This window comes from Bos taurus, chromosome 21, assembly GCF_002263795.3.
Source record: "Bos taurus isolate L1 Dominette 01449 registration number 42190680 breed Hereford chromosome 21, ARS-UCD2.0, whole genome shotgun sequence".
NCBI lineage: Eukaryota > Metazoa > Chordata > Mammalia > Artiodactyla > Bovidae > Bos > Bos taurus.
Window position 1 is genome coordinate 2,249,936 of NC_037348.1, and position 27,112 is coordinate 2,277,047.

The 27,112-nt window shown below is 38.3% G+C and overlaps 1 long non-coding RNA gene and 1 other non-coding gene across 5 annotated transcripts in view; both read left to right on the forward strand.

Moving 5' to 3' along the window:
* The window catches only part of LOC101907203 (uncharacterized), a 143,176-nt gene that overhangs the window by 62,761 nt on the left and 53,303 nt on the right, over positions 1-27,112 (forward strand). The window contains exon 7 of one of the 4 annotated variants that reach the window (XR_009492080.1): positions 9,276-10,352. The exons of the other annotated variants lie outside the window; for them this stretch is intronic. This is a non-coding gene — a long non-coding RNA (uncharacterized lncRNA). Of the gene's footprint in view, positions 1-9,275; positions 10,353-27,112 lie in introns of those variants that run through there. 4 annotated transcript variants of the gene reach the window in all.
* On the forward strand, positions 4,650-4,708 carry MIR11995 (microRNA mir-11995). The gene has a single exon (NR_162317.1). It is a non-coding gene; the product is annotated as a microRNA mir-11995 (primary transcript).

Below are 27,112 nucleotides of genomic sequence, written 5' to 3' on the forward strand. Positions count from 1 at the left end.
AAAGCTGAAAGTTTTCCCTCTTAGACAAGGAATAAGACAAGGATGACAATTCTCACCACTCCTAGTCAACATAGTATTGGAAGTTCTGGCCAGAGAAAATAGACAGGAAAAATAAATAAAAGGTAATCAAATTAGAAAGAAATAAGATTGTCGATCTTTGCAGATGACATGATCTTATATAAAAATCTTAGACTCCATGAAGAAATTGTTAAACTAATAAGTTCAGTAAAGTTGAAGAATACAACATTAATGTACAAAATCAGTTGCATTTCTACACACTAACAATGAATTATTTGAAAAATACATTTAAAAAGTAACATTTACAGAGTACAAATAGTATATATATTGTCAATCCCCATCTCCCAATTCATCCCACTTCCCTCTTTCCCCCTTGGTATCTATACATTTGTTGTCTATGCTGTGTCTCTATTTATGCTTTGTAAATAAGATTGTCTATATCAATTTTTTCAGATTTCACATATAAGCAATAGTTTGTTTTTCTGACTTATTTCACTCTCTATGACAGTCTTTAGGTCCATCCATGTCTCTACAAATGACTCAATTTCAATAGATAGCTAATGAGAACCTACTGGATAGCACAGGGAACTCCATTCAATGCTCTTTGGTGACCTAACTGGGGAGGAAACCCCAAAAAGAGAGAATATATATGTATATATTTGATTGCATATATGTATATAGTTGATTCACTTTCCTATATGGTAGAAACTAACACAACATTATAAAGCGACTATAGTCCAATAAAAATTTTTTAAAAGAATATAATGTTTACAATAGCATCAACAACAATAAAATACTCAGAAAAAAATTTATTCAAGAAGGATCTGTAAAAAGCATGAAATATTGGTGAAAAATTTAAATAAGATGCAAATAAATGGAAAGATATACATGCTCACAGATTGGAAGAATTAATATTGTTAAAATGTCTATTACTAATCAAGGCAATATGAAGATTCAATGCAATTCTTACCAAAATTCTAATAATATTTCTCACAGAAATAGAAACAGCAATCATAAATTTTACGTGGATCCACAAAAGACCACAAATAGCCAAAGTACATTTGATAAAGAGCAACAAAGGGGAAGATATCCCACCTCCTGGTATCAAACTATATTACAAAGCTGTAATAGTATGGCATTGGCATAAAAACAGACACTAATGGAGAGCCAAGAAATACATTCACACATATATGACTAGCTAACCTATGACCAGGGCATGAAGAATAGACGATGAAAAAAGGATTGTCTCTTTAATAAATGGTGTTAAAAAAAATTAGCTATCTATGTATATAAAACAAGAAAATTGAATTCTTATACTATATTTTTAAAAAACCACTCAAAATGTACTATAGACAAACATAAGGTTTCCATCCATGAAACTCCTAGAAGAAAACAGAAAAATGCCCTTTGACATTGGTCTTGGCAATGATTTATTGGATATGACTCCAAAACCAAAAGACACAAGAGAAAAAGTTTTTAAGTGGAATTATATCAAACTAAAATCTTCTGCACAGCACAGGAAACAAATAACAGAGTAAAAAGAACCTATAAAGTGAAAGTAAATATTGCAAGCCATCTATTTTTGTTGGTTTTTGTGTATTTGTTTGTTTTTTGGCAAGTTTTCATACATTCAAAATATCTAAGGAACTCATACAACTCAAAATGCAAATAATAATATGATTTTAAAATTAGCAAAGGACTTGCTTAGACACTTTTTTCTTTTTTTAATTTAAAAAAAATTTTTCAGTTTTATTTATTTATTTTTTACTTTATAATATTGTATTGGTTTTGCCATACATTGACATGAATCCGCCATGGGTGTACATGTGTTCCCCATCCTGAATCCCCCTCCCACCTGCCTCCCCATCCCATCCCTGGGTCCTCCCAGTGCACCAGCTCCGAGCTCCCTGTCTCATGCATTGAACCTGGACTGGTGATTCGTTTCACATATGATAATTTACATGTTTCAATGCCATTCTCCCATATCGTCCTGCCCTCCCTCTTCCACAGAGTCCAAAAGACTGTTCTATACATCTGTCTTTTTTGCTGTCTCACATACAGGGTTATCATTACCATTTTTCTAAATTCCATATATGCGCGTTAGTATACTGTATTGGTGTTTTTCTTTCTGGCTTACTTCACTCTGTATAATAGGCTCCAGTTTCATCCACCACATTAGAACTGACTCAAATGCATTCTTTTTAATGGCTGAGTAATACTCCATTGTGTATATGTACCACAGCTTTTTTATCCATTCATCTGCTGATGGACATCTAGGTTGCTTCCATGTCCTCGCTATTATAAACAGTGCCGCGATGAACATTGGGGTTTCCTCAGTGTGTATGCCCAGCAGTGGGATTTCTGGGTCATATGGCAGGTCTATTTCCAGTTTTTTAAGGAATCTCCACACTGTTCTCCATAGTGGCTGTACTAGTTTGCATTCCCACCAACAGTATAAGAGGGTTCCCTTTTCTGCACACCCTCTCCAGCATTTATTGCTTGTAGACTTTTGTATAGCAGTCATTCTGACTGGCGTAAAATGGTACCTCATTGTGGTTTTGATTTGCATTTCTCTGATAGTGAGTGATGTTGAGCATCTTTTCATGTGTGTGTTAGCCATCTGTATGTCTTCTTTGGACAAATGTCTGTTTAGTTCTTTGGCCCGCTTTTTGATTGGGTTGCTTATTTTTCTGGAATTGAGCTGCAGGAGTTGCTTGTATATTTTTGAGATTAATTCTTTGTCCATTGCTTTGTTTCATTTTTTTCAAAGAAGACATACATACACCTTTTATATACAGGTACATAAAATGGTGCTCAACACCATGAATCATCATGAAAATGAAAATGCAAATTACAACTGCAATGAGGGATTTCCCTGGTGGTCCAGTGGCTAAGACTCTGCACTCCCAATGCAGGGGCCAGAGTTCAATCCCTGGTCAGGGAGCTAGGTCCTATATACCCCAACTAAGACCTGGGGCATCCAAATAAGTAAAGTAAAAAACTGCAATGAGATATCACTATAATATGTTTCGATGGCTTTCATAAAAAAGACAAAATATAATAAATTTAGTGATGTTGTGGGGGAAATTGTAATGCTTATACTCTATTGGTATTGATGGAAATGTGAAATGGTATAGCCATTATGGTGTAGAGGCTCCTTAAAACATTAAAAATAGAAGTATCATACAATTCAGCAATCCCACTACTTGGCATATATCCAAAAGAACTGAAATCAGGGTTTCAAAATGATATCAGCATTCCCATGTTCACTGTAGCATTATTCACAATAGCCAAGATATGGAAACAATCTAAATGTTCATCAGGTGAATTGTTCATGAATAAAGAAAATTATATATATATGTATATATTCAGCCATAGAAAGAAAGGACACCCTGTCATTTGTGACAACATGAATAAGCCTTGAGGACATTATGTTACATGAAATAAGCCAGAAAATGAAAGACAAAAATTGTATAATTTTACTTTTATGTGGACTCTAAAATGTCAAACTCATAGAACCAGAGAATGGCATTGGTGGTTACCAATGCTAATCGGTGGATAAAGTGGGAAAATGTTGTTCAAAGGGTACTTTGTTGAGTTATAAGATGAATAAGTTCTGGGAAACTAAGTCACAATGTGGTGACAGTTTATACTCTATTGTATACTTGAAACTTGCTAGGAGAAGAGATCTAAGTGTATTCACCACAGCAAAAAAACAAAAGATAACAATATGAAGTTATGGATGCATTAATTAATTGTGGTAGTCATTTCACACTGCATACATATATGAAAACATCATGTTGGTTTCATATATAAAATATATTATTAATATAAAGTTTTATATAAAAGTTATATAAACATAAAAATTTTATCAATTATACCTCCATAGAAAAAATGATAGATCAACTAGGCAAACTGAAGAAAAAATTAAAAACTTAATAGCATCTAACAGACAGCTGCAGAATACATCACCCCAAAATAGTACAATATACATTCTTCTCAAGTGCAAATCAAATATTCTCCAGAAAAACCATATGTTAAGCCATATAAACCACCTCAATTAATGATTAAAAATTGAAATCATACAACTCATAATCTATGACCACAAAGATATATTATAAACCAATAACAGAAGGGAATGGGAAAAATCACAATGATGTGAAAATTTTAAAAAACACTCCTAAAAACCCAATGAAGTAAAGAACAAATTACACAAGAAATTAGAAATATCTTGAGATAAGTAAAAATAAAGAAACAACATGCCAAAATTTTGTGGATGTACTAAAGCAGTACTTAAAAAGAAATTTACAACAATAAATACTTATATTTTAAATTAATAACCTAACTTTCCACCATAAGAAACAATAAAACAGCAAATTTAACCCAAAATAAGCAGAAGGAAGAAATAATAAAAATTAGCATGTTAATAAAGAGATGGTGAAAAGAAAAACAATGGAGAAAATTAATAAAACCAAAGTTGATTCTTTGGAAATATCAAATTATTATACTATTAGTTAGACTGAACAAGAAAGAAAGAAAGAGTAAAGATTCAAGTTACTAAAATCAGAAATAAAAGTAAGGAAATTACTAACTCACCTTACAGAAATAAAAATATATAGATGAACTCCACATTGTCCTACTTCTCAGCTGTCTTGACTCCCTAACAAGATAGCAGAGGAGTAGGAGGACATGGAGTTCGTCTCTCCCTTCAATGCATCAAAAATACATCTACAAATGGAAAAGTGCTCTCAGAGCACCTGCTGAATTCTAGCAGAGGACCTCAGATATGGGAGGGGCAAGACAGATTCCTGTGTAATCAGATAGGATGAAAGAAAAAAGAAAGGAAAAGGAAGAAGAGAGGAAGCAGAATGGGGCTGCATCCCTGGTGGAGAGCAAAAGTTAGAAGAGGGCCTTGCATCTGGGGAAGCCCCTCACCAGCAGGACCATCAGCTGGGACTGAAGGAAAGCTTGGGGGCTCGAGGGAGAGAGAAGCACCCAGTCACTGGCAGGCAGGACAGAAGGAAACCCACATAGATGGCCCAGGCCACAGCCCTGCGCACCCCAGCCTGAGATGGGTTGTCCGTCAGTGTGCGCAAGGGCACAGTGAGGAGCAGGTCCGGGAAGGAGACTGCTGTTGGCTGTAAGGAAACAGTCTGAGGGGATGGCAACGCGGAGCTCCACAACCAGGAATACTCTTGGAGAAGCTCAGGCCACCGCAGAAGACAAGCACCACTGCTGAGTGATGTGCAGTGCTCTGGGGCCACTGTCGCAGCACTGCACACCAGCACTCCCTCCTCAAGCACTGGCCCCGGCCTCCACGGGCACTCAGGGGGGCTCCAATGGACCCCACTCACACGCCCGTGCCACCACTGCCTCTGCCCTCCCCCACCACCTTGGTGGCCGCTCACTCCAATTGCATCTCTGCTCCTTCCTGCTGGAGGGGCTCATGTGCTCCAGCAACCTCTGGAACAGACCCTGGTGGGCGGAACACACACAAAAGTGGATCTGAAACTACAGCTGAGACCAGTGCCCATGTGACTAACAAAAAGAGCCAAAATCTCTCCTCGTGGTTGTACAAACCACGGAGTTACACCTCAACTCATGGATTACTAAATTCAATGCCTGCAAAAAGATCCAAATCCAAGAGGACAACAAGACCCTCTGCCCCTGGGACAGGTTTGCCTTTTGCAGCTGTGGGCTTTGTGGGCAAGTACATGTCGGGGCTAGGCCAGAGCATGAGCTTCCTCCATAGTTCCCATGGTAGGTCCAGCGCACAACTACGGCAGTGCTTGGACCTGACCTCAAGGGATCTGTGACAGTGGCCTGGAAAAAGCGACACCTGAGAGTCACCAGACCAACAATAGGTGAAAGGGACATATCAGAGCAACTCACAGGTAAACAGCTCCAGTGGAGGAATACTCAATGGTTTCTCTCCCAATGGGAGGGCTCAGGTTCTGCCTTACCCAAACTTAGATCAGAAACACAGCTAAGAAACAGATCTGGGGGCCTCTATACCAACAGGGAGGTACTAGAGCCCACCCCTGCCAAGGCAGTGACAACCTCAGAGCAAGGTGGAGGCCCCCTTCAACATCCAGGGCAGGTGCTGGTCACCACACCACCAGTCAAAGGGATAATGACATAAGCCTCTAGATCAGCCTCACCTGTGAGGGGGGCAGAAACCAAAAGCAAGAAGAACTACAGTCCTGCGGCCTGCAGAAAGGAGACCACACACACAGAAATTCAGGCAAAATGAGATCACAGAGAAATATGTTGCAGATGAGGGAACAAGATAAAAACCTGCAAGGACAACTAAATGAGGAAAAGATAGGCAATCTACCTGAAAAAGAATTCAGAGTAATAATAAAGATGATGTAAGATCTTGGAAAAAAGAACAAATGCATGGATTAAGACGATATAAGAAATGTATAACAAAGATTTAGAAGAACTTAGGAACAAACAGAGGTGAACAATACAATAACTGAAATGAAAAATACACTAGAAGAAATCAATAGCAAGATAACTGAGGCAGAAGAATGGAAGACAGAATGATGGAAATCACTGTCATGGAATGGAATAAAGATAAAATAATGAAAATAAATGAGGGCAGTTTAAGAGACCATTAGGACAACACTAAATGAACCAAGATTCAAATTATAGGGGTCCCAGAAGAAGAAGAAAAAGAGAAATGGACAGAGTAAATATTTGAAGAGAAAAATTTCCCTAACATGTTAAAGGAAATAGTCACCCAAGTCCAGGAAGCACAGAGATTCCCTTAGAGGATAAACCCAAAGAGAAATATGCTGAGACACAAAAATTAAATATAAAGAAAAAATATTAAATGCAACAAGGGAAAAGTAACAACATATAAAGGAATTCCCATAGGTTATGAGCTGATTTTCAGCAGAAACTGCAGGCCAGAAGGGAATGGCAGGATATACTTAAAATGATGAAAGGAAAAAAACGAAAACCAAGATTACCCAACAAGGAGCTCATTCAGATTCGATGGAGAAATCAAGTTTTACAAGTAAGCAAAAGTTAAGAGAATTCAGCACCATTAAATCAGATTTGAATCAAATGCTAAAGGAATTTCTATATGAGGGGGTAAAAAAAGAGGCCACAGCTAGAAATAAGAAAATCACAAATGGGAAATTTCACTGGTAAAGTTCATACAGTAAAAGTAGGAAATCATCCATACACAAATATGATATCAAACCCAGCAATTGTGAAGTGAATACACATGCAGGAAATGGGAATTGCATTTTAAATTAATAGACCAGCAACTTAAAACAACCTTGCATACATATAAACTCCTATGTTTAAACCTCATAGTAACCATAAACCAAAAAACTGCAATAGATACAGACAAAAAAAAGGCAAAGCAACCAAACACAACACTAAAGATAGAGATCACAGCACAAGAGAAGAGAACAAAAAAAGAAAAGAAGAAAAAAGACCTATGAAAACAAACTCAAAACAATTAAATGGCAATAGGAACATACATATCAATAACTACCTTAAATATAAATGAATTGCAGGCAGATTCTTTACCATCAGAGCCACCAGGGAAGCCCTGTTAGTCATTCAGTTGTGTCTGATTCTTCACAAGTCCATGGACTATAGCCCACCATGCTCCTCTGTCCATGGAATTCTTCAGGCAAGAATACTTGAGTGAGTAGCCATTCCTTTCTCCAGGGGATCATCCCAGTGCAGGGATCGAACCTGCATCTCCTGCATTACAGGCAGACTCTTTACTGCCTGAGCCACCAGGGATGGTTATCAGGAGGGAAAGGGGGAAACAGAAAATTGGGAAATTGGGATTAAAATATATACACTATGATACATAAAAGAGGTAACTAATAAGGATCTACTGTATAGCACAAGGAACTCTATTCAGTACTCTGTAATAACCTATGTGGGGAAAAAAATCTGAAAAAGAGTAGATATATGTATATGTATTCACTTTGCTGTGCACCTGAAACTAACAGCATTGTAAATCAACTATACACCAATAAAAAAATAAATCATATAAGGATATTGTGAGCAAGTGAAAGTTTGAAAAATTAGATAATTTATAATAGAGACAAATTTCTTAAGAGACATGCACTGCCAAAACTCAGTTCAGTTCAGTTCAGTTCCTCAATCGTGTCCGACTCTTTGCGACCCCATGAATCACAGCACACCAGGCCTCCCTGTCCATCACCAATTCCCGGAGTTCACTGAAACTCACGTCCATCGAGTCAGTGATGCTATCCAGCCATCTCATCCTCTGTCGTCCCCTTTTCCTCCTGCCCCCAATCCCTCCCAGCAACAGAGTCTTTTCCAATGAGTCAACTCTTCACATGAGGTGGCCAAAGTACTGGAGTTTCAGCTTTAGCATCATTCCTTCCAAAGAAATCCCAGGGCTGATCTCCTTTAGACAAGTAATAGATAAATCAGAACAGATAATTTACAATTCGTGTGATTGAATTCTGTCAAACATTAAAAAAAATAGTAATCCTTTATTTCTGACATATAACGAGATGAGAAGTCATCGTTAGCACCTTCATGAGAAAAATGTGAACAAAAAAATATCAGTCACTATTTTAAACTAATCAGAGGATTGAGGTCAAGAGGCAAATCACCATGCAAAAGCTGAAGAGATAGGCAAATACAGAGAATCATAGCTTGCTGGGAGTAGAAACCGCTGAAGCCAGCAACTGATAGAAACATTCAAATGATAATTGACAAATTGCTGGAATATGGACTAGTTATAGAATTAAAAACTACTGAAAGCCCAGTCTTAGAAGAGTTCCGCAATTTTGTGAGCTTTTCCTGGAAAAGCCTAAAGAGATTCTTACAATGAAGATGCAGAAAAATCCTCTCATCCTGGTTGTGTTTAAATGTAAAGCAACCATGTGTCTATGGGGAAAGCAGTCATTTTGAAATACATGATCTCAGGTGGCCTCACCTGCAGTGGCTTGAAGCGGGATTTCCATTCTGGGCCAGAGACAAAGTCAGGCCAGGGCAGTGAGAGCACTGAATCATAGCCGCTAGACCATCAGGGGTCAGCGGCCAGTGACAAGGCCTTGGCTCGTCAACTGTGTGGAAATGAATTTCCACATAGAGATAGAAAGTAGTAAAACAGGTAAAGTATTTATTGTGGGGGGAAAGAGTACATGTGGATAGACACGTGAGCAGGCTCAGAGAGAAGGAGTCACACCCTTGTGAAAGTTAGAATCACTTTTAAGGGGCATTTCTTCTTCCTCCTCTCTTTCCAGTCATCCTGCTGTGCCTGGTTCTGAGCCCTTACTGGTATAGCTCAGGGTCCTCCGTGTGTGCATCTCTCTCAGCCAAAATGGATTCTAGTGAAGAGGTCTATAGGTAGGTTTGCATTACTTACTATGAGGTGCCATCCCCTTTCTTTTGACCTCCAAGGAGCTTTTCTGTGCACATATAATTGGGAAGTTCTCCTTGACTTTGAGAATGAGGGACATGTGGTCTTTTATCTCTTATCTGGACAGGGCTCAGCTCCTCTCTCACGCCTGCTGTTTTGGAGTATGTCCATAGAGGACAAACTCTGGCCCCTTAGCCTGGAGCCCATTTATTTTCCACTTCATATTCTCAGAACGGTCTGTTCTGTATGGCAGTGGTCTGCCCTCTGGGGAATCTACTTCACCTGAGCCTTGTCTGAACTAGGGAAAGTGCAACTGGATAACATGAGCCCCTTCTGGTTCCCTGTCTCCCATAAGGGAAGAAAAATATATTCTAAGTCACTTTTCTGAAAGTCACAGTCCAGAGGGACTTAATCATAAGGTTATAGAAAACTCATCCCTAATACCATACCATCACATTAATAGGTCTTTAGTATAACAACAGTGGATTACCATGAGAGGGATAAGACCCGGACTTATACCTGAAAAAAATTTCTAGGAAACCACCCCCCAAACAATGTGGGAGACCAGAACAAAGACACTAGAGGAGACTGACGCTTCTAACACCTACAGTTACAGCAAACATTAAACAGCATAACCCCTAATCAAATCAGTAGAAAGCATCACACAAAGACCTATTCTCTCAGATCCTATTATTCAATGTATCATGTTTTGTTTCAACAAAAATTATAAGGCATGCTAAAGACCAGAAACAATACAGTCTAAAGGGACAAAGCAAGTATTAGAATGATACTCAGAAATGGTAGAGATTAAAATGATCAGATCAAGAATTTTAAATGGAATGTGAGCATCCCTGGTGGCTCAAATGGTAAAGAGACTGCTTGCAATGCGGGAGACCCTGATTTGATCCCTGGGTCGGAAAGATCCTCTGGAGGAGGGAAAAGCTACTCACTCCAGTATTCTTGCCTGGAGAATCTCATGGACAGAGGAGCCTGGTGGGCTAAAGTCAATGGGGTTGTGAAGAGTCAGATATGACTAAGCAACTAACACTTCACGAAGTGAAATGAAGTCACTCAGTCATGTCTGACTCTTTGCGACCCCATGGACTATAGCCCACCAGGCTCCTCCGTCCATGGAATTTTCTAAGCAAGAGTACTGGAGTGGGTTGCTATTTCCTTCTCCAGGGGATCTTCCTAACCCAGGGATCGAACCCGGGTCTCCCACATTGCAGGCAGGCGCTTTACCATCTGAGCCACCAGGGAATCTACTTATGATTAGTATAACAAGTCTTTTAATAGAAAAAGTGGTCATTCTATTGAATCATGTTTTTTAATCCTCTCTGCCAATCTCTTTCTCTTATATTGAGGTGAAATTTACATAACATAAAATAATCATTTTAAAGTGTACAATTCAGTGATATTTAGTGTTAACAATATACATGTGGCATGTGTCATAACTCTGCCTAATTCTTAAAAATTTTCATCACTCCAAAGAGGAAACCTCACACCCATTAAAGTCTATTTCAGTTTCTCCTTCCTCCAGCCTCTGACAACTACTAGTCTGCTTTCTGTCTTTATGTATTCACCTATTCTGAATATTTTATGCAAATATAATCACACGATCTGAGCTTTGTGCTTGACTTTACTCACTTAGCATAATGTTTTTGATTTTCATTTATGTGGTAGCATTTGTCAATACTTTTATTTCTTTGTATGACTCAAAAATATGCCATTGAATGGCTGAATGACATTTTGTTTATCCATGTATCATTTGATGGGCTTTTGGGTTGTGTCCACCTATTGGTGGGTTTCCCAGGTGGCACTAGTGGTAAAGAACCTCCCTGCCAGCACAGGAAACATAAGACAAGGGTTCAATCTCTGGCTCAGGCAAGTCCCCTGGAGAAGGGCATGGCAACCCACTCCAGTATTCTTGTCCGGAGAATCCCATGGCAGAGGGGCCTGGTGGGCTACAGTTCATGGGGTCCCAAAGAGCTGGACAAGACTGAAGAGACAGCATGCATGCACGCACGCACGCCACCTATTGGGTGTTGTGAATACTGCTGTTAAAAACAATTGTGTAGAAGTTGTTTGAATACCTCTTTCCTTGGTGGCTCAGATGGTAAAGTGTCTGCCTGCAGTGCGGGAGACCTGGGTTCGATCCCTGGGTTGGGAAGATCCCCTGGAGAAGGAAATGGCAACCCACCCCAGTACTCTTGCCTGGAAAATTCCATGGACTGAGGAGTCCATGGGGTCTCAAAGAGTCGGACACAACTGAGTGACTTCACTTTCACTTTCTCTTTCTCTGGTGTATATCTGTTAGTGTAATTGCCAGGTTATATAGTAATTCAGGGCGTCCCTGGTGGCTCAGACAGTAAAGAATCTGCCAGCAATGCAAAAGAGCCACGGTTCGACCCCTGGGGTCAGAAAGATCCCCTGGAGAAGGGAATGGTTTTGATTTGCATTTCCCAGTGACAAAGGATGCTGAACATCTTTTAATGTGCTTGTTGTTCATATGTATACCTTATTTGGAGAAATGTCTTTTCAGTCCTTTGCCCATATAAAAAGTTAGGTTGTTTGTCTTTTTGCATTGAATTTTAAAGGTTTTTTTAAAATATATTCGGAAAACTAAACCCTTACTAGATCTATAATTTGCATATTATTTCTCCCATTCTATGAAATGTATTTTCACTTTTGTTACAGTGGCCTTTAATGCACAATTTTTAATTTTGATGAGTCAATTTCTTTTTTTTCCTTTTGTTGCTGTGCTTCTGCCCAAGTCAATGTCATGAAGAATTTTCCACATTTTCTTCTGAGAATTTTACAGTTTTAGCTCATACATTTCAGTTGGTGATCCATTTTGAGTTGATTGTTGTGTATACTGTAAGCCAAGGGGTTCAGCTTTATTCTTTTACACGTGGCATCATTTCTTGAAGAGAATGTTTTTCTGAATTGAATGGTCTGTCACATTTGTCAAAAATCAACTGACAGTGTATGGGATTATCTCAGACTGTAAATTCCATTCTATTGATAATGTATCTATTTTTATTCCAGTACCACACTATTCTGATTACTGTAGCTTTATTGTAAGTTTTGAAAATGGGAAGTGAGTATCCTCCAAATTTTTTTTCTAGGTTATTTTTCCTATTTGGGAGTCTTTTGTGATTTCATGTGAATTCCAAGACTGGTGTTTCCATTTATGCAAAAAAAATTATAGTTGGGATTTTCAGAGCAACTACATTAAATCTATAGATCACTTTGGCTATAGTACTGACACTTAAACAATATTAAGGCTCTCAATGCATGTCTTTATTTAGGTCTTCTATACTTTCTTTAAGCAATATTAAGCAATATTCAGTCTTGTACTTCCTGGATTAAATTTCAGGGATTAAATTTTATCCTATTTGGTGCTATTTAAATAAAATTTTTCCATTAATTTTACTTTCACATTGTTTATTGCAGATTTATAAATATAACTGATACAATGTATGTTGATCTACTTGTTTACAAATTTGTTGAATTCATTTATTATCTCTAATAGGTTTTTAAAGATTTTCTACATATATTTATGCCATGTACGAATAGAGATACTTTTACTTCTTACTTTCCAATTTGGAAATTTTAATTTTTTTTCCTTGCCTAGAACTTCCAGTACAAAATAGAATAGAAATGGTAAAAGCAGCCATCCTTGTCTTTTTTTCTCATTTTGAGAATAACCTCCAGTCTTTCACCATTAAATATAATGTTGGCTGTGGGTTTTTGTTAATATTTAAGTGAGTTTCCTTCTATTCCTAGGTGTGTTTTTTTTTTTTTTTTTTTTTTTTACAGTTTTTACAAGAAAAAGGGATTGGATAGTGTGAGATTATTTTCCATGTCAATTGAGATTATCATATATTTTCTTTATTTTATTAATGTGCTTTATTATGTGATTGATTTTTGTATGTTTATCCACCTTCACAAACCTGGGGTAAATTCCACTTGGTTATGACATACACAAGTCTCAGGCTCTGTTTATTTTCTTCACCCTTTTCTTTTTCTACCTCTCAGACTGGATAGTATAAACTGATCTATTTTTTTCAAGTTCACTAGTTCTTTCTTTTGGTACTCAAATCTGCTTGAATTCCTCTAGTGAATTTTTTATTTCATTAATTGGACATTTAAGCTCCAGAATTACTATTTAGTCCCTTTTTATAATATCCATGTTTTATTGATTCTCTGTTTGGAGAGATTTAATTCTCTTGGTTTCCCTTAATTATTTGTGTTTAATTTTCTTTAATTCTGAGCATATTTAAGAGAGTTGATTAAAAATATTTGTCTGCTAAGTCTAATGGCTGGGCTTCTTCAAAGATAATTTCTATTAATTTTTTCTGTGAATGGCCCATGTAATTCTTTTTGAAAACTGGACATTTTTAGTACTGTAATATGTTTATTCTGGCAATCATATGATTCCCCCATCTTAGCACTTGCTATTTTTTGTATATTGTTTGCTTGTTTAGTGATTTTTCTGATCCATTTTTGAAAATCTATATTATTTATCAATTGTGGCCCTTGAATTCTGGATTCTATTAATTCCATGGTGAGCTAGTGTCTTTTTTTTATTTCCTCAAATTCTTTGTATAAAAGAAGTTAAATTTTAAAGGAAATTAAAAAAATTTTTTTAAAAAGGAGAAAAAAAGAACTTTACAAAAACGTTCCCAGGTTTGGCTCTGTACGTGGTATTTTCTCCAACACTTAGCCAGGCCATTTACAACTCTGCCTTAGCCTTCACTTCCTACTTGGGTAGGAAAAGGGGTAAAAGCTTAGTATTTTCTCAGGTCTTTTCTGGGCATGATTTTTCCCTTGGATATTGCCTGGCTTTTTCAATTCTTCAGTATAAGCAGGATCTTTTAAAAGTCTTCATTTTCCATGAATCTCTTTTCCCAATCTCTCCCTTTCAACCATATTCAGTCTGCCAACTGTTTGTCCCAACTGCTGTTACTTGCCCCCAGGTTGCTGCAGCAAATACTATGTCTTGAAGTGTTTCCAGCAGAAACCACCTGGAAGCTTCCCCAGCCAGGGGTCTGCTCTGAGTCGGGTAAAACAAAGGCAAGTCCCTGCAGTGAACTTTCAGGCTGTCACAAGACAAGTAAGCTCACAACCACAGTTCTTTGAAAATAAGGTGTGAATTGGTTTCTCTGGCCCTAATAGCCTATAGTAGGACATTGGGGCTGCTCTCCTTATGGCCACTTACACTAGTTTGCTAGAGTTGGATAACAAAATGCCACAGATTGGATGGCTTAAATAGCAGGAGTTTATTTCCCATAATTCTGGTGTCTAGAAATAAAGAAAGGTGTCAATCTGTTTGGTTTAGCCTGAGGCCTCTTTGTTTGACTTTCAGGTAGCTAGATTCTTTCTATGTCTTCCAACTCTCTTTTCTTTGTGTATGTGCATCCCTGGTGGGCCCAGATTTTATCTTCTTAGAGAGATAACAGTCAGACTAGATTAGGCTCAACTCAAATGACCTCATTTAACCTAATTACACCTTTAAAGATCTTGTTTATAAATACAGTCACATTCTGAAATACTGGGGGTTAGAATTTCAGCATACTGATTTTGAGGGTACACAATTCAATCTATTACATTCCACCATCTGTGCTGTGTGTTTAGTTGCTCAGTCGTGTCCTACTCTTTGTGACCCCATGGACTTTAGCCTGCCAGGATCATCTGTCCATGGAATTCTCCAGGAAAGAATACTGGAGTGGGCTGCCATTCCCTTCTCCAGGGGATCCTCCTCAACCAGGTCTTCTGCACTGCAGGAAGATGCTTTACCATCTGAGCCTTCATCTGGAGCCCCTAAATTCATCTCCTTCTAACATGTAAATACCTTCATTCCATCCCCAAAAGACTCAAAAGTCTTAACTCATTTCAAAATCAACTCTAATTTCCAAATCTAACCTAAATATCATCTAAATCAAGTATGGGTGAGACTTCAGGTATGATTCATCCTGAGGCAAAATTTCTCTTGAGGCTGTGAATCTGTGAAATCTGATAAGTTATCTGCTTCCAAAATACAAAGATGGGACAGAAATAGAATAGACATGTCCTTTCCAAAAGGGAGCTACCAGAAAGAAGGAATCACAAGTCCATAACCTAGCAGAGCAAATTCCATTCTAAGACTCAAAAATTGTACTCCTTAGCTTAGTGCTCTATCTTCCTGGACTATCAGGGTGATGGTCCTAGGCCCTTGAAGGCAGTCTTGTTTATCTCTGAATTAATTACCTTTTGAGTTGTTTTCCCCTTTTCTTGAAGGAAAACGCGTATTTACAGAGATAGCTCTATTGTCATATACTATAGAATCCAAAATCACTACAGATGGTGATTGCAGCCATGAAATTAAAAGATGCTTACTACTTAGAAGGAAAGTTATGACCAACCTAGACAGCATATTAAAAAGCAGAGACATTACTTTGCCAACAAAGGTCTGTCTAGTCAAGGCTATGGCTTTTCCGGTGGTCATGTATGGATGTGAGAGTTGGACTATACAGAAAACTGAGTGCGGAAGAATTGATGCTTTTGAACTGTGGTGTTGGAGAAGACTCTTGAGAGTCCCTTGGACTGCAAGGAGATCCAACCAGTCCATCCTAAAGGAGATCAGTCCTGGGTATTCATTGGAAGGATTGATGTTGAAGCTGACACTCCAATGCTTTGGCCACTGAAATATTTGGCCAATGAAGAGCTGACTCATTTGAGAAGACCCTGATGCTGGGAAAGATTGAGGGCAGGAGGAAAAAGGGATGACAGAGGATAAGATGGTTGGATGGCATCACCAACACAATGGACATGAGTTTGGGTGGACGCTGCGAGTTGATGGACAGGGAGGCCTGGTGTACTGCGGTTTGTGGGGTCTCAAAGAGTTGGACACGACTGAGCAACTGAACTGAACTGAATAGAATCTCAGAAGTCTAAAAGCTTTCCCTCATTTTGCCCTATCTTTATCCCCTTTAGTCCAACCTGGAAGTGTTTCTGCTGCTGGAACCCATCTCAACTCTTGGCTTCATCTGAGATGGCTGGTTAGTCAGTGAGTTGTACGTGTAGTCTCTTTGTGGGTTTTTTTCCCAGCCACACTTTGGTGTTCCCTTTAGAATATAATTTCTTGTATTTTTAAGTATGTCTAGGCTGATAATTTTCCAAATATTGAAGCTCTATTTCCTTTTTGCCTAATTGTTCCTTCAATTTATCTCTCTTTTCTCACATTTTATTATAAACAACAAGAGAAACTGAGGCATAGCTTCAACAGTTTGCTTAGAAATCTCCTCAGTTATGTGATGATCAAGATCATCATATAAAATTTCTACTTTCCACAAGACACTAGAACACAATGCAGTTAACTTCTTTGCTATTTTGTAGCAAAGATCAACTTTCCCCCAGTAATCAATAACATTTTTTTCATTTCTACTTGAGATGTTACCAGAATCACATATTCCTACCAACAGTCCTTTCAAAAAAATCTCAGTTCAGTTCAGTTCAGTCGCTCAGTTGTGTCCAACTCTTTGCGACCCCATGAACTGCAGCATGCCAGGCTTCCCTGTCCATCACCAACTCCCGGAGCCTACTCAAACTCATGTCCATCGAGTCAGTGATGCCATCCAACCATCTCATCCTCTGTTGTCCCCTTCTCCTCCTGCCTTCAATCTTTCCCAGCATCAGGGTCTTTTCTAAGGAGTCAGCTCTTCACATCAGGTGGCCAAAGAATTGAAGCTTCAGCTTCAGCATCAGTCCTTCCAATGAATATTTAGGACTGATTTCCTTTAGGATGGACTGGTTGGATCCCCTTGCAGTCCAAGGGACTCTCAAGTGAAAGTGAAGTCGCTCAGTCATGTCTGACTCTTTGCAACCCCGTGGACTGTAGCCTACCAGGCTTCTCTGTCCATGGGATTTTCCAGGCAATAGTACTGGAGTGGATTACCATCTCCTTCTCCAGGGGATATTCCCGACCCAGGGATCAAACCCAGGTCTCCCGCATTGTAGACAGACACTTTACCATCCAAGCCACCAGGGAAGTCCCAAGAGTCTTCTCCAAAAAAGCATCAATTCTTCGGCACTCAGCCTTCTTTATAGTCCAACTCTCACACCCATACATGACTACGGGAAAAACCATAGCTTTGACTAGACAGACCTTTGTTGGCAAAGTAATGTCTCTGCTTTTCAATATGGAGTGTAGGTTGGTCATAACTTTCCTTCCAAGGAATAAGGGTTTTTTAATTTCATGGCTGCAGTCACCATCTGCAGTCATTCTGGAGCCCAAACTGTAGCTTAGAAGAATTTTTTTTTCTCACAATTCTGGAGGGTTGAAGTTCAAGTTCAAGGTGTTGGTAGGTTTGGTTTCTTCTGAGACCTCTCCTTAATTGCAGGCTATCCCTTTACTGTGTTGTCATATAGCCATTTCTCTGTGCTTGGTGTCTCTTTTTGTGTCCAAGTTTCCTCTTATTATAGGAAAACCAGTCAGACTGGATTGGGCTTTCCTGGTGGCTCCACAGTGTGTCTGTCTGCCATGCAGTAGACACAAAGACATGGGTTTGATCCCTAGTTGGGAAGACCCCCTGGAGGAGAACATAGCAGTCCACTCCAGTATTCTTGCCTGGGGAATCCCATGCCAGAGGAGCATGGTGGGCTACAGCCCATGGGGTTCCTAAGAGTTGGACATGACTGAAGCAACTGATCACACACACACAGACTGGATTAGGAGACACTCATATTACTTTATTTAACTTTAATTACCTCTTTCAGGGTTTTGTGCAAATAGAATCACATTCTGAGGAACAGAGAGGGCATCAACATATTTGAGAGGGACACAGTTTAGTCCTTAATATAACTACATATCTGGCAGGATGGTAGGCAGACAATTAAAAATTCCTCAATACTTTTAACCCAAAGCATTTTCTCCCCTCTTCAACAAGTCTTCCCCTGGCTTTTGTAAGTTTTTAAACTAAAATCCAGAATTCTAGTCAAGTTGATTGTGAACATTTTTAATTAAAAATTTTTATTTTTAGATTAGTTTTATTTTTTTATTTTATTTTTTAACTTTACAATATTGTATTGGTTTTACCATATATCAAAATGAATCCGCCACAAGTATACATGTGTTCCCCATCCTGAACCCTCCTCCCTCCTCCCTCCCCATACCATCCCTCTGGGTCGTCCCAGTGCACCAGCCCCAAGCATCCAGTATTGTGCATCGAACCTGGACTGGCGACTCGTTTCATATATGATATTATACATGTTTCAATGCCATTCTCCCAAATCATCCCACCCTCTCCCTCTCCCACAGAGTCCAAAAGACTGTTCTATACATCAGTGTCTCTTTTGCTGTCTCGTATACAGGGCTATTGTTACCATCTTTCTAAATTCCATATATATGCGTTAGTATACTGTATTGGTGTTTTTCTTTCTGGCTTACTTCACTCACAGAAAATCTAATTGAACAGAGTTTTCTCATATGTCTCCTGTTCCCACACATGCATACTTTCTTCACTATCTGCATCTTTCACCACAGTAGTACATTTTTTTTTTTACAATCAGTAAACCTATACTGACAGATCATTATTATTAAAGCCCATAGTTTATATTAGGGTTCAGCCTTGGAGTTGTATATTCTATGGGTTTTGACAAATGTATAATGACATGTATCCACCTTGTAGTATAATACAGAAAGACTTTACTGCCCTAAACATTCTCTATTTTCTGCCTATTCATCACTTCCTCCCTATTAACACCTGCCGACTGACTAGTCTTTTTTCCCCCACTATCTCTGTAGCTTTGCCTTTTCCAGAATACCATACAGTTGGAATAAAACAGTACATAGCCTTTTCACATTGCATTTAATTTTTCCCCGTGTCTTTTCATGGGTTGACAACCAATATCTTTTAGTGCTGAACAATATTCCAATGTCTAGGAGCACCACAGTTTATAAATTCACCTACTGAAGGGCATATTGGTTGCTCCAAATTTGGCGGTTATTAATAAAAATTCTCTAAACATCCATGTAGACAAAAGTTCTCAGTTTACTTGGTTATATATCACAGAGTACAATACCTGGATTATATGTTAAGAGTATGCTTAATTTTATTTTTAAAACTGCCAAACTGTCTTCCAAAGTGGCTATAGCATTTTGCATTGCACCCAGGAATCCATATCATCACCAATACAACACAATATCTCATGTGGTATTGCCTGTGCTCTGGATTTTGCCCATTCTAGTGGATGTATAGTGGTGTCTCACTGCTGTTTTAATTTGTGGTCACCTGATGTGGAATATCTTTTCATATGTTTATTTGCCATGTGTATGTTTCTTTGGTGAGGTCATTTTTAAGGTCTGTGGTCCATTTTGTATAACCAATTGCTTATTATTGTTGAGTTTTAAGAGCTCTTTGTATATTTTGGATGAGTTCTTTACCACAAGTGTGTTTTGGAATATTGTTTCCCACTCTGAATTGTCCTCTCATTCTTTTGACGTTGAATCTATAGATCAAGTTGGAAGAACTGACATTTTGATAATACTGAGTCTTCATATCAATGAACGCGAAATATTTCTCCATTTATTTGGTTAGTCTTTTATATCTTTCATTAGTTTCATGGTTTTCTTCATATTTTGTTAGCTTTATACCTAAATATTCAATTTGGGAGAATGCTAATTTAAATAATAATATGTCCTTAATTTGGGCTTCCCTGGTAGCTCAGCTGGTAAAGAATCCTCCTGCAATGCAGGAGACCCTGGTTCAATTCCTGGGTCTGGAAGATCCACTGGAGAAGGGATAGGCTACCCACTCCAGTATTCTGGCCTGGAGAATTCCATGGACTATGTAGTCCATGGGGTCAGAAAGACTTGGACACAACTGAGCGACTTTCACTTTCGTGTTCTTAATTTCAAATTATACAGGTCTATTGCTGGTATACTGGAAAGGACTCAGCTCAGTTCAGTTTGGTTCAGTCACTCAGTCATGTCCGACTCTTTGTGACCCCATGAACCGCAGCACGCCAGGCCTCCCTGTCCTTCACCATCTCCCAGAGTTCACACAAACCTATGTCCATTGAGTCGGTGATGCCATCCAACCATCTTATCCTCTGTCATCCCTTTTTCCTCCTGCCCTCAATCTTTCCCAGCATCAGGGTCTTTTCAAATGAGTCAGCTCTTCCCATCAGGTGGCCAAAGTACTGGTGTTGTTGTTGTTTACTGTTTGGTGTTCTCTAAGATTCCCAGATCTGTGGTTTTGTGTGTGATATTAATTCGGGGATATTCTTAGTCTTTATTGTTTCAAATGTGTTTCTGTTCCTTTTCTCTCCTTATTCAGGCAGTGGTCTGCCTTGTGGTTTCTCTTCTCTGATGGATCTAAGGATAGCTGTTGATTTTTCAGTTTGTTCAGCTTTTTACTTGTTAAGAATGGTGGTTTCTAGTTTTTAGTTAATTATTTTAATTAGAGGATAATTACTTTACAATATTATGATGGTTTTGCCATATATCAACATGAATCAGCCACAGGTATACATGTGTCCCCCCAAGTCCTGAACCCACCTCCCACATCCCTCCCCATCCTATCCTTGTGGGTTGTCCCAGAGCACTGGCTTTGGGTGCCCTGTTTCATACATCAAACTTGCACTAGTCATCTGTTCTACATGTTTCAATGCTATTCTCTCAAATCATCCCACCCTTGCCTTCTCCCACTGAGTCCAAAACTTTGTTCTTTATATCTGTGTCTTCTTTGCTGCCCTGCATGTAGGATAGTCAGTATCATCTTTCTAAATTCCTTGTATATGCATTAATATACAGCATTTTTCTTTCTCTCTCTGACTCACTTCACTGTGTAATAGGCTCCAGGTTAATCCATCTCATTAGAACTGACTCAAATGCATTCTTTTTATAGCTGAGTAATATTCCATTGTGTGTATGTACCTCAACTTCCTTATCCATTCATCTCCTGAAGGACATCTAGGTTGCTTCCATGTCCCAGCTATTGTAAATAGTGCTTCAGTGAACATTGGGGTACATGTGTCTCTTTTAATTCTGGTTTCCTCAGGATGTATGCCCATCAGTGGAATTGCTGGGTCACATGGCAGTTTTTCCTAGGCAAGTTTCTGTAAGCTTATTGGTTGCTTCTTTGAAGGGATGAAGCTCTATCTTTCCCTCCTTGCAATTCTGGTGATGTTGCTCCTTTTTCTTTTAATTGATGTTTGAAACCATTTACATTTGAGGAAACTATTGTTGCATCAGTGCTTACATGTGCCACTTTATTTGTTTTCTATTTATTTTCTGCTTCTTTTCTAGCCTTCCTATGGATCACTTGAACATATTTTTAAAGGACCAACATGATTTATTTATGAGTGTTTTTCAGTTTTTATAATTGTTTTTTATAGTTCCCTCACCACTCCAGGCAAAAGAGTATAAGTCTGTTATTATGTCCTTCACCTAATGGGAACAGATTTTTTTTTTTTTTTCTTTTTGGTATGTCTGTACTATTTGAAGTTCAAGTTGAAGGCTTGAAGCAGTGTTCTGCCTGGAATATATAAGAAGTATTAAAGAAACACACTACAACATTCCTGAAGTCTCAAGGTTCCTAGGCCATCCACCTTCTTCCTTCCACACAGTAGCTGTTGGAGACCTCTTATGCTTGTTTATTATGTTATGTCTAGGGAATTTTAATTGAATGGGTGAGAATATGAGAATAATGAGGATTCTTCCTTTTGGCCTGAACTAGAAATCTCTCTTACTACTTTATCAGCTTAAAATTTATCTCCCTTCTAATATGCCAATTTCCTGAACTCAGAAAGTTACAATCACATATTGCTAAAATGATTCATTGTGATTTAGCAAAAAGTTTTGAGGTTTCATGTAAAATCCAACTGGACATCATTTTGGCTTTTCTGATCTAACTTCCTTCACTACTGTGACTCATTGACTTTCTGACTCAAATTTATAATAGGCCCATGGTTGTCTTACAATCTTCCAACAACTCAGACGTTACCTCCAGTGATAGGTATCCTTCAAAGCAGGGAACAACACAGGATGTTCCAATATTATGTTGCCGACCTCCCAGTTCCTACAGACACATTCAGTGGCACATCATATTGCATAGATTGAGAAATTTGTCGTTCTGGAGTTTTGTTTTGGCAAACCTAAGCATTATTTTTTAGTGATGAACAGAGAAGCCTGGCATGCTGCAGTCCATGGGGTCGCAAAGAGTTGGACATGACTGAGTGACTGCACTGAACTGACTGAAGAATTATTTTTAAATTTTAATCTCCTTCCTTAAGCTAGACACTCTGTTTATGTATTTAACTCTAGAATAGCAGCACATTTGCTTGAGGAAATTTCTCCAGCCTATGATTGCCTTTTTACTTCAAGTCAAGATGAACTAATGGTTAGTTTCTCTGGCACAAAATTATCCAGCAGGACAGTACTTTCTGCCTTAAATCCATTCCTCTAAAAACTTGGGGACAATTTAAAGTACTGTGGCTTCAGATAAATTTAGTATGCTAGTTGAAACAAAATTATGCTCCTATATAATTGTGCAAGGAAGGAAACACATCAAGATTAGTGCTGATCATAGGTAAAGAGAATACATTTTATTTTAGAGAGAAAATGTTTCTTGAGTATTGAAGAAGCTTTATTAGAATGACAATAGTTTAATTAAAACATCATACTGAATCCTTCCATCTCTTTGATGATATATAGCTTTTGCAAAGTTATTTGCATGTCTTCTTCACAATTTTCCCTTTTTGGTTCATCATATAATTGGGTAACATGGAAATATGCAGAATTTTCACCTTATGTAGGTCTTGAATGTTCCATTATTTCAAAATCTGTCATAGAGTACCTCTTCATATAGATATTGAAAATTTCTCCCTCATACCATTATGATTATATATAAAATATTGATTAATATTATATTTTTCTACAATGGCATAGTTAAGACTGAAGACAGTTCTATAATTTCTGGTTGATGGACATAATTTTCTTGAGTTTTGACACTGAGGATACAGTTCAGGGATGCTCAGTACAAGGATATATATGCATATATTTCTCACTGAAGTCTTCTTTGACTCCTGCTACATTAATTTGAAAGCATAGCATTTCCTGTCCCTTATCTTGACTCATTTTCCCTGAGAGCTTTTATTACAATCTGATATGCATTTTGGGCCATGTTTATTCATTTGAACATCTTTATTCATGTTCACTTTTATTTTAAGAAGCAAAAAGAAGCTACTTTTGAGAAGATTATCTAATATGTGACTTCTCTGCTCTAATGGTGCTTCTTTTCACAAACACTGCCATCTGCTGTAAATGACAGTAAGAAGTACTCTTGTGTTGAGCACAATATAAGAATTAAGATGATGTTCAAACATACTATCAGATTCTTCTTAACAGACTCTAACAAGGAGAAAGTTCACATTTGATACAATTGTATTTCTGAGCTATTTCACTCATGTAAAACTCATAGCTATATCAGTTTTTTCCAAATGGCTAAAGAGGCCTTTCTCTCTTTAGCAAGAAAGTCTGATTCTGAGCTTCAGTTCTTGTTTTTGTTCAGGGTTTTGGGTGGATTTTTGTTGTTTACTTTTGGTGCGCAAACATTTCTTCTTTCATCCAAATTTCTTCTGTTAGCAATAAGAAATACTTTTCAGAGAAACATATGATATTCAAATCATTTACAATTATGTTTGTTTAAATACTATTTTGACTCATTGTTCTCTAACTCACAATAAAGAGGAACTTCTGAGGACAATGGGCTTCCCTTGTGGCTCATCTGAGAAAGAATCACCTGCAATGTGGGAGACCTGGGTTTAATCCCTGGGTTGGGAAGATCTCCTGGAGAAGGGAAAGGCTACCCACTCCAGTATTCTGGCCTGGAGAATTCCATGGACTGTATTCCATGGGGTCACAAAGAATCAGACATGACTGAGTGACTTTCGCTTTCACTTTTCTGAGGACAATGTATGATTCTGAGTTCATTTTCACAAATACCACTTGGATTCATTTTAATTTCTTCTTTAGTAAGAAAGCAAATGTTAGATTATTTTTAAAATTCAATTGACAACGTAAAATTTATGAAAATATTTATAACTCCCAAGTATTAGAAGGAGTAAGAACAAAGGAGAGAAAGAAAAAGACAATCTTGGAGAATAGGCAAATAGCAGAAGCAGAACATAAAAGGAGAGGGAAGAAATTCTGCAGCATCACAATGTGTTGAGGTAAGAGAGTAAAATCTTGGGGAATCAACCAGTGTCATAAGTGGAAGAAGAGGGAGAAAAGGAAGGAAATTTTCATTATTTCATAAGGGAGAAAATAATGAAAATTAGCAGTGATTAGAAGACTAGGGAAGAGAGAGAAAATTATGGAGAATTTTCCACAGTGAGAATGAGAAAAGGGATGATAAAAGCTTATAACAGTGGCATGGAAAAGTAACAGTAGAAATGAGAAGTGGAAGGAAAACTTGGAGATGATAGTAAGAAAATGGGGGAAGACATTCTTGGAGAATTAGCTTGCTACTAGAGACAGTCATGTAAAATTGGAAGGCACAAAATACAACATCAGAGCAAGGCACAGATTCCCCCACAGCCAGTCCCTCCCATCAGGGCAGTTTGCACAAGCCTCTTATTCTTAACCATCAGAGGGCAGACAGAATGAAAACCACAATCACATGAACTTTGAGCCATGCTGTGCAGGAACACCCAAGATGGATGGGTCAAGCTGGAGAGTTCTGACAAAACGTGGCCCACTGGAGAAGGGAATGGCAAACCACTTCAGTATTCTTGCCTTGAGAATCCCATGAACAATATGAAAAGGCAAAAAGATATGACACTGAAAGATGAACTCCCCAGGTCGGTAGGTGACCAGTATGTTACTGGAGAAGTGTGGAGAAATAGTTCAAAAGAATGAAGAGGCTGAGCCAAAGCAAAAAGACCCAGTCATGAATGGGACTGGTGATTGAGGTGAAGTCCATGCAGTAAAGAACAATATTGCATAGGAACCTAGAATTTTAGGTCCATGAATCAAGGCAAATTGGAAGTGGTCAAACAGGAGATGGCAAGAGTGAACATTGACATTTTAGGAATCAGTGAATTAAAATGGACTGGAATGGGTGAATTTAATTTAGATGACCATCATATTTACTACTGTGGGCAAGAATCCCTTAGAAGAGATGGAGTAGCCCTCACAGTCAGCAAGAGTCTGAAATGCAGTACTTGGATGCAATCTCAAAAATGATAGGATGATCTCTGTTCATTTCCAAGGCAAACCATTCAACATCACAGTAATCCAAGTCTATGCCTCACCCACTAATGCCAAAAAACCTGAAGTTAAACAGCTCTATGAAGACCTACAAAACCTTCTAGAACTAACAAAAACAACAAAAACAGATGTCCTTTCCATCATAGGGGACTGGAATGCAAAAGTAGGAAGTCAAGAGATGCCCGGAGTAACAGGCATGTTTGGCCCTAGAATACAAAATGAAGCAGGGCAAAGGCTAACAGAGTTTTGCCAAGAAAACACACTGGTCATAGCAAACACCCTCTTCCAACAACACAAGAGATGACTCTACACATGGACATCACCAGATGGTCAGTACCAAAATCAGATTGATTATATTCTTTGCTGTCGAGGATGGAGAAGGTCTATAGAGTCGGCAAAAACAAGACCAGGAACTGACTGTGGCTCAGATCATGAACTCCTTATTGCAAAATTCAGGTTTAAATTCAAGAAAGTAGGAGAAACCACTAGACTATTCAGGTATGACCTAAATCAAATCCCTAATGATTATACAGTGGAACTGACAAATAGATTCAAGGGATTAGATCTGATAGACAGTGCCTGAAGAACTACGGGTGGAGGTTCATAACACTGTAACGGAGGCGGCGAGTAAAACCAGCCCCAAGAAGAAGAAATGCAAAGAGGCAAAATGGTTGTCTGAGGAGGCCTTATGAATAGCTGAGAAAAGAAGAGAAGCTAAAGGCAAAGGAGCTAAGGAAACATCTATCCATCTGAGTGCAGAGTTCCAAAGAATAGCAAGGAGAGGTAAGAATGTCTTCCTCAGTGATCAATGCAAAGAAATAGAGGAAAACAATAGAATGGGAAAGACTAGAGATCTCTTCAATAAAATTAGAGATACCAAGGGAAAATTTCATGCAAAGATGGGCACAATAAATGAAAGAAATGGTATGGACCTAACAGAAGAAAATATAAAAAAGAGGTTGCAAAAATACACAGAAGAGCTAAGATCTTCACAAAAAAAGATCTTCATGACCCAGATAATCACAGTGGTGTTTCACTCACCTAGAACCAGACATCCTGGAATACAAAGTCAAGTGGGCCCTAGGAAGAATCACTATGAACAAAGCTAGTGGAGGTGATGGAATACCAGCTGAGGTATTTCCAATCCTAAAAGATGATGCTGTTAAAGTGTTGCACTCAATATGCCAGCATATTTGGAAAATGAGCAGTGGCCACAATACGGGAATATGTCAGTTTTCATTCCAGTCCCAAAGAAAAGCAATGCCAAAGAATGTTCAAACTGCCACACAATTGCACTCATCTCACATACTAGCAAAATAATGCTCAAAATTCTCCAAGCCAGGCTCCAAACAGTATGTGAACCATGAACTTCCAGATGTTCAAACTGGATTTAGAAAAGGCAGAGAAACCAGAGTTCAAATTGTCAACATCCGTTGGATAATAGAAAAGCAGAAGAATCCCAGGAA